At 48.6% G+C, this 12,158-nt stretch overlaps 1 protein-coding gene across 3 annotated transcripts in view; it reads right to left on the bottom strand.

Annotated features, from left to right (window-relative positions):
- The window catches only part of LOC138569156 (glucagon receptor-like), a 698,697-nt gene that overhangs the window by 324,763 nt on the left and 361,776 nt on the right, over positions 1 to 12,158 (bottom strand). The window lies entirely within an intron of this gene.

Raw genomic sequence — 12,158 nt, 5'->3', positions numbered from 1 at the left:
ACAAACCCACCCTGTAGCCTTTCTCTGTACCCCAACCCACCCACCCTACCTCCACTCTCTCTACCACAACCCATGCACCCTATCTCCACTCTCTCTACCCCCACCCATCCAAATTACCTCCACTCTCTATCCCCACCCACTGTACCCCCACTCTCTACCCCACCCATATTCACCCAGCTCTCTACCCACACCCTCCCACCCCTACTTCCACTATCTCTTTCTCCAACTACCCACCCTACCCTGACCCACCCCCTCTTTATCCTACCACCCACCTAACAATCACTCTCTCTACTCCACTCTCCCACCCTACCTCCACTCTCTCTTCCCCCATTCCCCACCCTACCTCCCTCGCTCGACCCTACCACCACTCTCTCTACCAATGCCCCAAACCCCCATGCTCTCTAATACCAGCAACCAACCCTGCAGCCGTTCCCTCTACCCCAATCTACCCACCCTACTTCTACTCTCTCCACCCTCACCCACCCTAAATCCAGTCTCTCTTCCGCTACCCTACCGTCACTCCCTACCCTCACCCACCTGACCCCCACTCTCTCTAAGACCACCAACCCACCTTGAAGCCTTTCTCTCTACGACCACCCACACACCTTACCTCCACTCTCTACCCCTATCCATCATACTCCCACTCACTACCCCACCCACATTAACCCAACTCTCTTACCTCCACCGACCCACCCTACCTCCACTCTCTCTTTCCCCAACTATCCACCCTACCCGCACCCACCCCACCCCCTTTATCTACCCTACCCCCACTCTCTCTAACCCTACCCACCCAACCTCCACTCCCACCCATATCTCCCTCTCTGTACCCCACCCATCCAACCTACCCCCACTCTCTCTAACCCCACCCACCCTACCTCCACTCCCTCTACACCCATATCTCCCTCTCTGTACCCCACCCATCCAACCTACCTCCACTCTCTACCCTCACCCATCATACCCCCACTCTCTACCCCACCCTCACTAACCAAAATATCTACCCCAACCCTCCCACCACACCTCCACTCTCTCTTTCCCCAACTACCCACCCACCCTACCACCCTCTCTCTAGCCTAACCCCACTCTCTCTAACCCTACCCACACTACCTCCACTCTCTCTACCACCATCTTCCCACGCTACCGCCACTCTCTCTACCCCTACCTGCCCTACCCCTTTCTCTCGCTACCACCACCCACCAATCCCTCTATCCCCTCTCATCCTTCCTTGCACATTCTTGCTTTATTTCTTACCCTCTCACTCTCAACCTTTCTGGCTCATATTTCCTCTTGCTCATCATTAATGGCACCCACTCTCAATTGTTTCCTTCCTTGCTCTATTATCCTTCCTTCTCGTTGAGGGGGGATAGCTCAGGAGCAACGTGTTCGTCTTGCAAGGACGAAACAATGCTTATCAACACAGGTTTGAATCTCAAACCCACGCTTAGAAACCAAGCTCTGGTATCATTAAGCATGTTATAAAAAAAATTATAATTATAATTCTCTTGTACACCCACGTCACTTATTGCATCCTCCTTTGAAACTTTGCACTCTCCTCCTTGCACCTTTGTGACTAAAAGCAGAAATGCAAAGAACAGCAGTAAACGCCAAAACTATTGGCTTTGTCAATCCTTGTTTTCTGTGTCTCTTTACCAATTATTTGGAATGCTCCTACTCTAGAGACGGTTTTGTGCGTTCATTGAAATTCAATGAATAAATCATGATGCACTGTTTTCATTTTGAAAGTTTCCCACCCTGGTGTTGTCTTTGTAATTCTTTTGGATTTAAATAGTGAACCCCGATGCCCTGATTTAATTGAGAGAAGGGCTAACCTGGACGCCCTTTTCTTCATGTTCCACCTGGTCCTCGATTGCCGTGTAGCTGCTGGACATGGCTGCCATTGTTGGCAGAGGAGCCATACTGATATACAAAGGAGTTTCTTTTGATTGGCTACTAAAGCATAGTCTATTCATGTCAGAGAAACACTGCACGTGCAATCTATCATCCAGTGAAGATTGTGAGCGTTATTTTCATTAAATTGAGGAATGCCTCTGCGACCCAATTGAAATAAGGAGTTTGCTTAAACTGAGGCTGTTTTTGTACTTTACTTTTCTTTATAATGGTGACTGCCTCTGTGTCCTGATTTAAATTGGAAACCATGTGACTCGTTTTCTTTAACTGGGTACCTCTTCCGATTACATTTTAGGATATTTGCTGAGGCTACCTTTTGGGAAATGATGTTGCTTCAATTCAATTCAATGTTGCATCGGGCAAACATTAGTGAGGGCAGAAGCTGAATCAAGCATTACCTATTCAAACATGCCAGCATTGCCCATTTGAGAGGCACAAGTCAAGTTCTGGTTTGACTATGCATTCTGGGACTTGCAGTCCTTGGTTTATGATGGGGAAATCCATATCGACAAGTCCCAGAATGCAAAGATAAAACCAGGACTGGACTAGTGTCTACTGTTCGGGGCACACAGGAATGAACAGGGCGGTAATACGCTGACCAAATCGCGCACTCTCTGGGCCTAATCACACATTTTGCTAAACTCCGGATTGGTAGATCTCACAGGAGGACAGGTGGGGTTGAATACTAGAGAAGACTCATGCGGTGCAATTTCGGAATCTAGGTGTACTCCTGATGCCAGGCATCGCCTCTTGTGGCTACCGACTGTCATGTTCAGTTAACGCAACCCACATCGTTATGTGGAAGGCGGGGTTAGGGCGGGGCCGGGATCCAAGGGAAGGAACGTGACGAGGGGAAAGGGAAGTTGGGGCATTCATTAAATTTGGGAGTTGAGACCGGCAGCAACTGCGTGGGCCTCCTTATTGTATGCGAGTGAATGGTGTCACGGCATTACTGCCGTATGAAAGTGAAAGCGCTGATTCCACTTCAACAATGGCGATGAATGAGAAACTGACCCGGCGTGGTCTTCACCATCCATTTTCACTTGGAGCAGGAGCAGGAGGCGTGGCCCGCCTCAGCCGCACACACAGACCCGGGGCCGCATGATGAGCCCTTGCCCAGGCTGCAGCAGTGATTCTGGAGTGCATTTAGGCCCGTGAGGCTCCCTGGTGGCCATGGGCCTCAGGAGAAGGTGAGAATGCCCAAAGCATGGGCAAGGAGAGAATCCTCATCCCTCCCAGAGTAGCCAGCTGAAGCACACTCACACGTGCCACTAGCAAGAAATGAGTCACAAGGCCGCAGGGAGAAGCACACAAAGGCCAACCATGTCGGAGGAAGACATCCCGCCACAGTGCCTGCCAGACTTTCAAAGACCTTTTAACATGGCCATGGTGAAGATACCCTGTGGCAGCTTCCCTAAGCGTTTGATCTTAGAGACACAGGTAACTTGGGTCCCCGTTGGGTTCAATGGATGAAGGACTTTAGAGTATACGTGTACGTGGGGATGATGGGCACCATTGACAAAGAAAGGAAGACAAATATACTTACCTTAGCAGTGGGAACTGCTGGGAGAGACGTCCTCTACGAATTAGTTGATGAGGAAAAGGCGACATACCAGGAAATTTGTGAAGCACTCAACACGTACTTCGCACCACACACCAACGTGGACTATGAGAGACATAGGGGAATCATGGATCATTATGTCATGCGGCTTTGCATCCGCATGAAGCACTGCACTTTCCATTGTTACTCAATAGACAAAGCACTACCATCCCAAGTCATCGGGGGTGGGGTGGCAAGTCTGCAGATTTCAAAAGGAAACTGCTCATGAAACAGCGGACCCCCAACTAAATCCTAGCAATGGCCCATACTGATTCAGCAGTCACACAGCTGGTGGTTGGCCTGGGTCGAGTGAAGATCTCATTGGACCCCAGAGATCAGGAGGTCATCAAGAAATGTACGTTGACCTTACCTGACAAGACCAACCAGTCAACAAAATCGCGCTACATATGTGGCTACAAGTTCTTCCATGAAGGAACGTGCCTGGCACTCAGCCAGAAGTGAGCAGCATGTGGGCGTGATGACCATTTCAGAGCATTCTGCAGGAACGCTCTGACGCCAATCGCCCAGGCGTCGCTCTGAGGAACAGCAGGCGCCATCCCAATCAACGAACAAACGACAAGAGGTCGAGCCCCGAATACAGAAGGTACTGCCCCACGGAAGGCGAGGGCAGCCGGCAACAGCCCAGAAGATCGCTACGGTCTCCTGACAGGAGACTCACTCACAGACCCTGATGAAGCGTCCGCTATGTGGAAGTACACTTGCCATCAGAGAGCGATTCCTCATCCGCACATGACAGCCAGGGGAGAAAAGGGTATGTGTAGGCACTAGGAAATGAGATGGCGAAGGAACGCAGCCCGTCTTAACCCTCCAAGTCCACAACATACTGAATGAATTTCTCATTGACACAGGTGCAACATTGAATGTTCTGATTGAGGAGGCCTACAATCGCCTCCCTCACCCACCAAGACTGCGGACCTCGCAGGTCGACATTTTCCCCTACGGCTCAAACACGCCCCTGCCGTGCAAGGGTACTTTCACCACAATCTGTGCGCACAAAACACACACAGCCCTCATACAGCTACATGTTCTCTCCACTGAGGCCAATAGTGGATGCATTATAAGCTTCAAAACGCCCGTGGACATGGGACTTGCCCATATTCTATACCACCTAATCGCCCACAAATACTTGGCCCCAGAAGGGGATGTCACCAAAGCTTATCTGAACCTCTTCAAGGGTCTGGGCAAACTGCGCAACTGGAAAGTGAGGCTTCAAATTGATCTGGAAGTCAAGCCTAGAGCGAGCACTACAGGGGTATCCTGATAAACATTAAAAAACAGGTACAGGAAGAGTTAAGACGCTTACTAGACCTCCACATCATTGAGCTTGCGGTGGGACCCACCCCATGGGTCTCCTCATATGTGCCAGTCGCCAAGAAATCGGCAGAAGGTTCCATCCGCCTCTGCGTAGATATGCACCGCCCCAACCTGGCCATCCAGGGAGAGCGACGTCAAACCCTGAGAATAACGGACATGAACCTCCTCCTCAATGGTGCAACCGTGTTCTCAAAACTCAAACCAGCTGGAGCTAGCCCAGGAGTCTGTCAGCTTGAAATAGTTCTACGAACCCTCCTTTTGTCCACTGATAGTACAATTTCCTATGGGACTCACATGCGGCTATATCTCTACAAGTGTTTGAACTTTGGCATATCTTCGGCAGCAGACATTTTCCAGGAGGAGATTTGCCAAGTGATCAAACACATCGCAGGGTGTCTGAACTATAGCGATGACATCCTGTTGTTCGGCAAATCAACCCAGGAACACAACAGAAATCTACACAAGGTCTGCACAGGCATAGAAGCAGCAAATGTCACACCTAACAAGGACAAGTGCGAGTTTGGCAAACAAACCCTGCACATTTTTTTTACCACATATTTTCAGACCAGGGCATGAGTCCGGACCCAGAGAAGGTCAAAGCACTACAAGATGCCCCCCGCCCAACGGACGTGTCAGACCTCAGGTCCTTCCTGGGGCTTGCAAGCTACTGTTCACGCTACCTTGAAAACTGCGGCAGTGAGCGCACCGCTCAGAGAACTGACCAAGAAGAATCAGGACTTCATCTGGACATCAGAATGCGAGGTTGCTTTTGCAGAAATCCGTTCTCGAATCACCTCGGCCTCAGACATGGCTTATTTCAGGTCCGCCAAAGACATGGAAGTCCGTTAGGGCTAAGCGCGATACTTGCACAATATGACCCCAGAACCCCACACATCAAAAAGGTTGTGTCATACCCAAGCCACAGCCTTTCTGCCACCAAACAGAAATATTTGCAGGCACAAAAAGAAAGCCTATCATTTGCCTTGGACTGCGAGCACTTCCATTTATTTCTATTCCGGAAAGCGTTTAAAGTAGTCATTGACCATCAAGCCCTTCTCACCATTTATGGCAACCCTCAAGCTCGGATGCCACCACGCATAGAAAGATGGGGACTTAGTCTTCAGGACTACAAATTCACTATTCAACACAGACCGGGCAAGGATAAGAATCGGGATGACTATGTGTCACGCCACTCAACTGGACCCACCACTCCCGGAACACTCAATAGCTGACGCTTATCTACAATCCATATTCACCAACTAAAACCGTTCCGGATAGCATTGAAGATGCTTCTACAAGAATCAGCTAGTGACCCAGTGCTGGCCATCCTAGCACAGTGCATCAGCCAAGGCAGAATGAGACATGCACAGGACAGAGCCAAATCGCTGGAAGGGACACTGCAGAGCGACATCAAGGCAATGTTGCTGGTTCAGGAGGAACTCGCCACTACCGAGGATCAAATAGTCATGAAAGGCTGACAAATTGTTGTTGCCAAGTCGCTATGCCAACTTGTGGTTGATCTAGCCCACGAGAGACATCGAGGTGTGGTCTCAACGAAGAAGCTCTTGTGGCAGAAGATCTGGTTCCCGGGAATAGACAGACAAGTCGAGGACACCTTAAAGAACTTTGCTATCTGCAGCGCAGCAGCCCCAGCCCCATGACCAAACCCATTGCTGATGTCTCCACTCCCCGGTGGTGTATGGGCAGAGTTGGCGTCGACTTCTTTGGTCCTCTCCGCGAGACGGCACGTATGCCATAGTCGTGATTGATGTGTTCTCAAGGTACCTGGAGGTGCAAATAGTGCCATCTACAGCAGCAACGGCTGTCATCCCAGTCCTGGACCGCATACTCATGGCCTATGGTATTCCTCAGGCGATCAAGTCTGACAACGGTCCACCATTTACCAGCTTGGAATTCGCAAAATGTGCCTAATAAATGGGTTTCAAGCACCAGAAAACCACGCCTCTCTGGCCCCAAGCCAACAGTCGAGTCGGGCGCTTCATGGGGAACTTCAAGAGGGCACTGCAAGTGGCACAGCTGTCCCACAAGCCATTTGAACAGACACTGTATCATCTCCTGCTTGACTACCATCACACTTCCCACAGCACCACAGGCAAATTCCCAGCGGACCTCCTATTTGGCAGCAAGCTACGGACATGGTGGCCACAAGGACCACCAGAGGGCAGCACTATACCAGAGGATGTAGAGATCAGGACTAGGGACAACGTAGGAAAACAGAGAATGAAGATTGTGGCAGATGAGAAGAGAGGAGCCCCAGAACACAGCTTCGAAGAAGGTGACAGAGTGCTGGTATGCCAGATTCAGAGAAGGAAGATTCCTGTTTCGCACCCAGCCCTCTCACAGTCATAAAGGTGAAAGGCACCATGATTACGGCAGTGGATGAGGAAGGGTGCACAATTATGAGAAACGTGTCACACTTCAAAGTATGCCGTGGCGAAGCAACACCCTTGGAAGCCTCGGAGGAGGAACAGGACGACTGAGCGGACACATGGGTCAGAGAAGATTCCGATGACCCATAATGGAGAGATGAAGAAGTTTCAGGCGGGGAGGTCACAGAGGAGGATGGTGAGTGGACGACGGACAGATTCCCTTTCCACAGCTCAGAATTGACAAGGGTACGCCACCCTGTGCGGGCCAAGACTAAACCCATAAGACACATTGAGGAGATGGGCTAATACCAGACTAAGGGCCTCATTACGAGCATGGCGGTCCGGGAACTACGGTACCGGTAAGCATGCCGGTACTGTAGTTCCCGGACCGCCATACTACGGGCTGTGCTTGCAGGTGCCTGACAGCCCGGCAGGTTTTTCCTGGAGGGCTGACCGGCACCCGCGAACACAGCACGTCGGATGCACCGGCACAACTCTGCATGTGCCGATGTATCCGACGTCCCCTTTCCCATTCAGCCCTATGGGGCGGAATGGGGAGTCCCATGTTACCGGCACCCGCAAATGGGCAATTACTGGGTCCGCTGAGCTCAGCATGACCCGGTTCTTGCCCATTCATGGGTGCTCGGAAAAATGCACCTCTGGCCGCAGCTGTGCCGTTTCTAATGACACGGCTACCGCCAGAGTTGTAATGAGGCCCTAAGTGTTTAAAAAGGGGGAAGGTTATCATGTTCAGTTAATGGAACCTGCATCATTATGTGGAAGGCAGGGTTAGGGTGGGGGCGGAACCTAAGGGAAGGGAAGTGACGAGGGGAAAGGGAAGTTGGGGCATTAATTAAAGTTCCGAGGTGAGACCGGCAGCAACTGTGTTGGCCTCCTTATTGTATCCGAGTGAATGGCGTCACGGCATTACCGCCGTATGAAAGTGAAAGCGCTGCTTCCATTTCAACACCGACCACAACCCTTTACCACCCTCACTCGGAGGAATTGACCCACCGACTGGTCTAGTGTTGCAACACTCAAATAGAGCGCCAACTACACTTGCTCGGAATTTTAATCATGGATTCCCAAAGGCAAGACCCAGTAGTAAGAGCACAGCGCCACGGCAGGAGCCCATCTCTGGTTAGCCCGAACAAAAACGAACATAAACCCCAGAGGGCACACTATTGCCATAAACATACTTCCAGAAACGCAGCCAGAGTTCAGACAGTCACACAGGGCTAGGAGGTTACACAACTGGGAGATGAGCGCAGGGTCGGACTCAGGCATGACATTTTCTCAGAAACCAATTAAAAAGAGGCCTGCAGTCACAAAAGGCAATTTGGTCTTTCTATGACAGACCAACCAATACCGGTATGTTTGTAAAATGTGTTGCAGGTTGTGCGTTTTAAAGAATATTTCAAGCCTGGACGAGTGCTGTACAAATATCAAATACAGTTACATGAACAATGAGGTTTTGAAATTAGGTGTCTGTATTTCATTTTCAAAATATTGCCCAGTCTCTGAGATTCTCGTGCTGGGGCCAATGTTTGGCTTGTAAAAAAGCAAAAAGAATAGCCGGGAGATGATGTGGCGTAGCAGCGCCTAGTCTCGAGGATTCACAGCACTACACCACGAGGTTTGAGCATTTCGGGTGTCAATTATAAGACATAAGAAGGCGAAAGAGAAAGGAAATAATGTGAACATACAAGCGGGTGGATTCTATGTCTTGGAAACCTACGCCCAGTTGCACTAAATGAAACAGAAGAATGGATTCTTAAACAGAAACAATGTTAAACCTGTTGCACTTTATTTTGTAGAACCTATTATTTGACACCATTGGTTTTATTTATAATGAAGAATTAGCTGAGGGAAAATATATGGTATATTTTTTGTTAACATGATCATTGAATTGTGATTTGATAAGTAGTTGTTTTTCAGGGCTTGAAATAGATACAAAAATGATCCTGAGACTGGGAATGAGATTATAGATCAAATGTGGGTTTTGTAGGAACTTTATTGAAGGGGAACCCTCCTCACCGCCCCGTGCACAACCCTCTATACTGTTCTGCAGGCTCGCCCTGGGATCACACAGACAGTTGATCTCGGGCCTGCACATTTTCAGGACGAAATCCCTGTGTCTCCGAGGCTTGTTTCAGTGATTGCAAGCTAAAGCTCAAAAGGTCATTATCTAAGGCAGGAGCATTTTAGCCATTACATGCTTGGCTCAATAATATTCACCAATCACAGACGCCCTTTACATTCAGGGTTGTGGGCATTGGCAGTGCAGCTGTCATTCAGGATTCAGGATAAGCTAACTAATAGTGCATGCATTAGAAATCTGAACACAAAGTCTACTCGAGTCAACAAGTTTGGCAGTAACCTGCCGGTTCTACTGGCGGGTTGCCGCCGAACTCGTAACACCATTCTGCCACCTGATATCCCGGTGCCCCCAGGACAAGTACCGGCGGCCCGGTACATCAGCCGGAGGAAAGTGTAACTTCCCATTCCCATGGCAATGGGGACACGGAAGCACCGGCACCGTTGCTTCCGTGACAACCATGCCTACAGAGGGCGGTGCCCCCAGCACGTCAGACCTGCCAGGGCTATGGCCTCTGGGGGCATACTGTAGTATGGCGGTCCAGAAAGTGGGCCCTTATTTCCGGACCGCCAGGTTTATAATGAGGCCCATTATCTATGGTTTTGTTAATACATTGCGCACACTGTCATTTTAGGTACATTGGGCCTCATTACACATTATGGACAGCGGTAACCATGGCGCTAGTAGCGCCATGGTTGCCGCCCGTATTTTACCGATACCGCCTTGGTGAATGGGGGAATTACCGCCCCATTCCAAGGTTGGCGGGCGGTAATTCCCCATTCACCAAGGCCCTTCCCCATTCCCATTTGAGCCCCCATAGGGCTCAATGGGAATGGGGAAGGAGCAAATAACGGTACCGCTACTAGCGGTACCGTTATTTGCCCTGAAGTCCCTCAGCGGGTCCCTTCCTTAACGTGTGGTCCGGTGCCGGTAATCCCTTAGCGCCATCCGTGTTATGAGGCCCAATTGTGTGTGTTTTCTGGTTGGCAGTGAACGGGTGTCTTGATCTACTTCAATATAATGAGCCTGATGTAAGTGAATCCGTTGCAGCTTTGCAGGAGCAATTAGTTTTGAGTGATCGCTTATTTAAAAGCTGTCTGCTCCGTTTCCTGTGTTGTAGGGAAATCAGCATTTAATTGTAACATTTAATTAAAGGAATGCCTGCGCACTAGCAATGATCTCCTTCCACCCTGTGAAAGGTCAGGCAGGCCAGTCTGGGGGGGATGCAGAGCACCCGCGTCTCTTTAAATGTAGAATTCATCTTGGCATTTGAATTGCAGGTTGTCACCAAAAGGTGAAACCTGAAAGTCCATGACTCACTACATGGATTCTGGTTATCATGAGTGCTTGGAATGAGGTGTGAGCACACCTTGAGAAAGCGGGTTACCCTAATTAAAAACGTGGAAGGATTAAAAATCAATGTATTAAACCGAGAAAGGTGACCCGGCCGCATTTATGTACACAGGCAATGAAAATGAAGACGGAATTGCACCATATAGGAATTAATTACAATTGAGATGTATCCAGAAATGTGATTATGTAAAGCTTATACTTATTGTGCTAAAACAGAGAGAAAGAGTGATTGAGAGGGGCAGAGAGAATATGAGAGATAACGAGAGAGACATTACAGTGCGGCAGTCACTATAAAATACATAGGAAACCCGAAAAAATGAATTGCTAATAACTTTTGACACAATGACAGATTTGGCTGAAATTTTGCAGACAAGGTTGTACTCGCGCCTTGAAACACATGTGTATAGTCGCGTTATAAATGACATATCATATCATACTCACATGAACACAGACTGGACATTTTGGGAAAGATCCGTTAAAAAACAAAGAAGTTATTAAGAAAAGAAAAAAAGCGCTGTTTCGACCTACACCTCATTCATTTTTCCATAGAGAAAAGAGTCACATTTCTGCTCGCGTGCACAGTGAAAACCGCTGGATGGAATTGGATCAGGTATGAAACAACTTGTGCACGCAGCGTTTACCCGATTTCCGGTGGGAGTCTGGAGTTATTGCATCCATTAGTTTTTTGAATATTTGACAGAGAAGGGGATGTCCCCACTGTGCCAATATTATAGCTATACATCCAATGGTACATTGTAGTAGAGAGACCGTTCAGGTATGAAAAGCGGCCATTTTTATGGTCCGATGTTTACGAATATTTGGGGTTATCCGAAAACAAAAAGTTGGCAAAAATGCCATTTGGGGAACACAAAGGATGAAATGACATGAGGCTAGAGGTGGAGAGAGGGAAAGAGGACACCATGTGAAAATGGGGAGTTTGCGGAATTTAGTTAATTGACAGTTAATTTACGCAGATTTAACACAACAAAAACCTTGAAATTCAGCAGATGTGGGAAGTCATGACCAGCTTAACTCGGCACATTCCCATTGCAAAGCCAATGAGCACATACATATTATAAGATAAGGGGTTCACAGTGTCTTACAAAATGACATTATGGAGGACATGGCATTATGGGGGACATTCACGGGAGCGTGCCGAGGTAAGCTGGTCATGACTTTCCACATCCGCTGAATCTAAAGGGTTTTGTTGCATTAAATATGCGCAACTTAACTGCGTCTTAACTAAGGTTTTTTCAGTGAATCAATATATTTATGTATAGAGAGAGAGAGAGACAGCAAGAGAAACTTCTGGATATATATATATATATATATATATATATATATATATATAGAGAGAGAGAGAGAGAGAGAGAGAGAGAGAAAGAGAGAGCGAGAAAGGGAGAGATAAAGAGAGAGCAATAAAGGGAGAGAGAAAGCACACTGTGGAGACAGTAGAAGGGAGCCTAAGGAAGGGTTT

The sequence above is a fragment of the Ambystoma mexicanum genome, chromosome 2q (genome assembly GCF_040938575.1).
Source record: "Ambystoma mexicanum isolate Mex_15411 chromosome 2q, UKY_AmexF1_1, whole genome shotgun sequence".
Taxonomy (NCBI): Eukaryota; Metazoa; Chordata; class Amphibia; order Caudata; family Ambystomatidae; genus Ambystoma; species Ambystoma mexicanum.
Note: the sequence above shows the minus strand (reverse complement) of the source record. Positions and strands in the feature narration are given on the sequence as shown.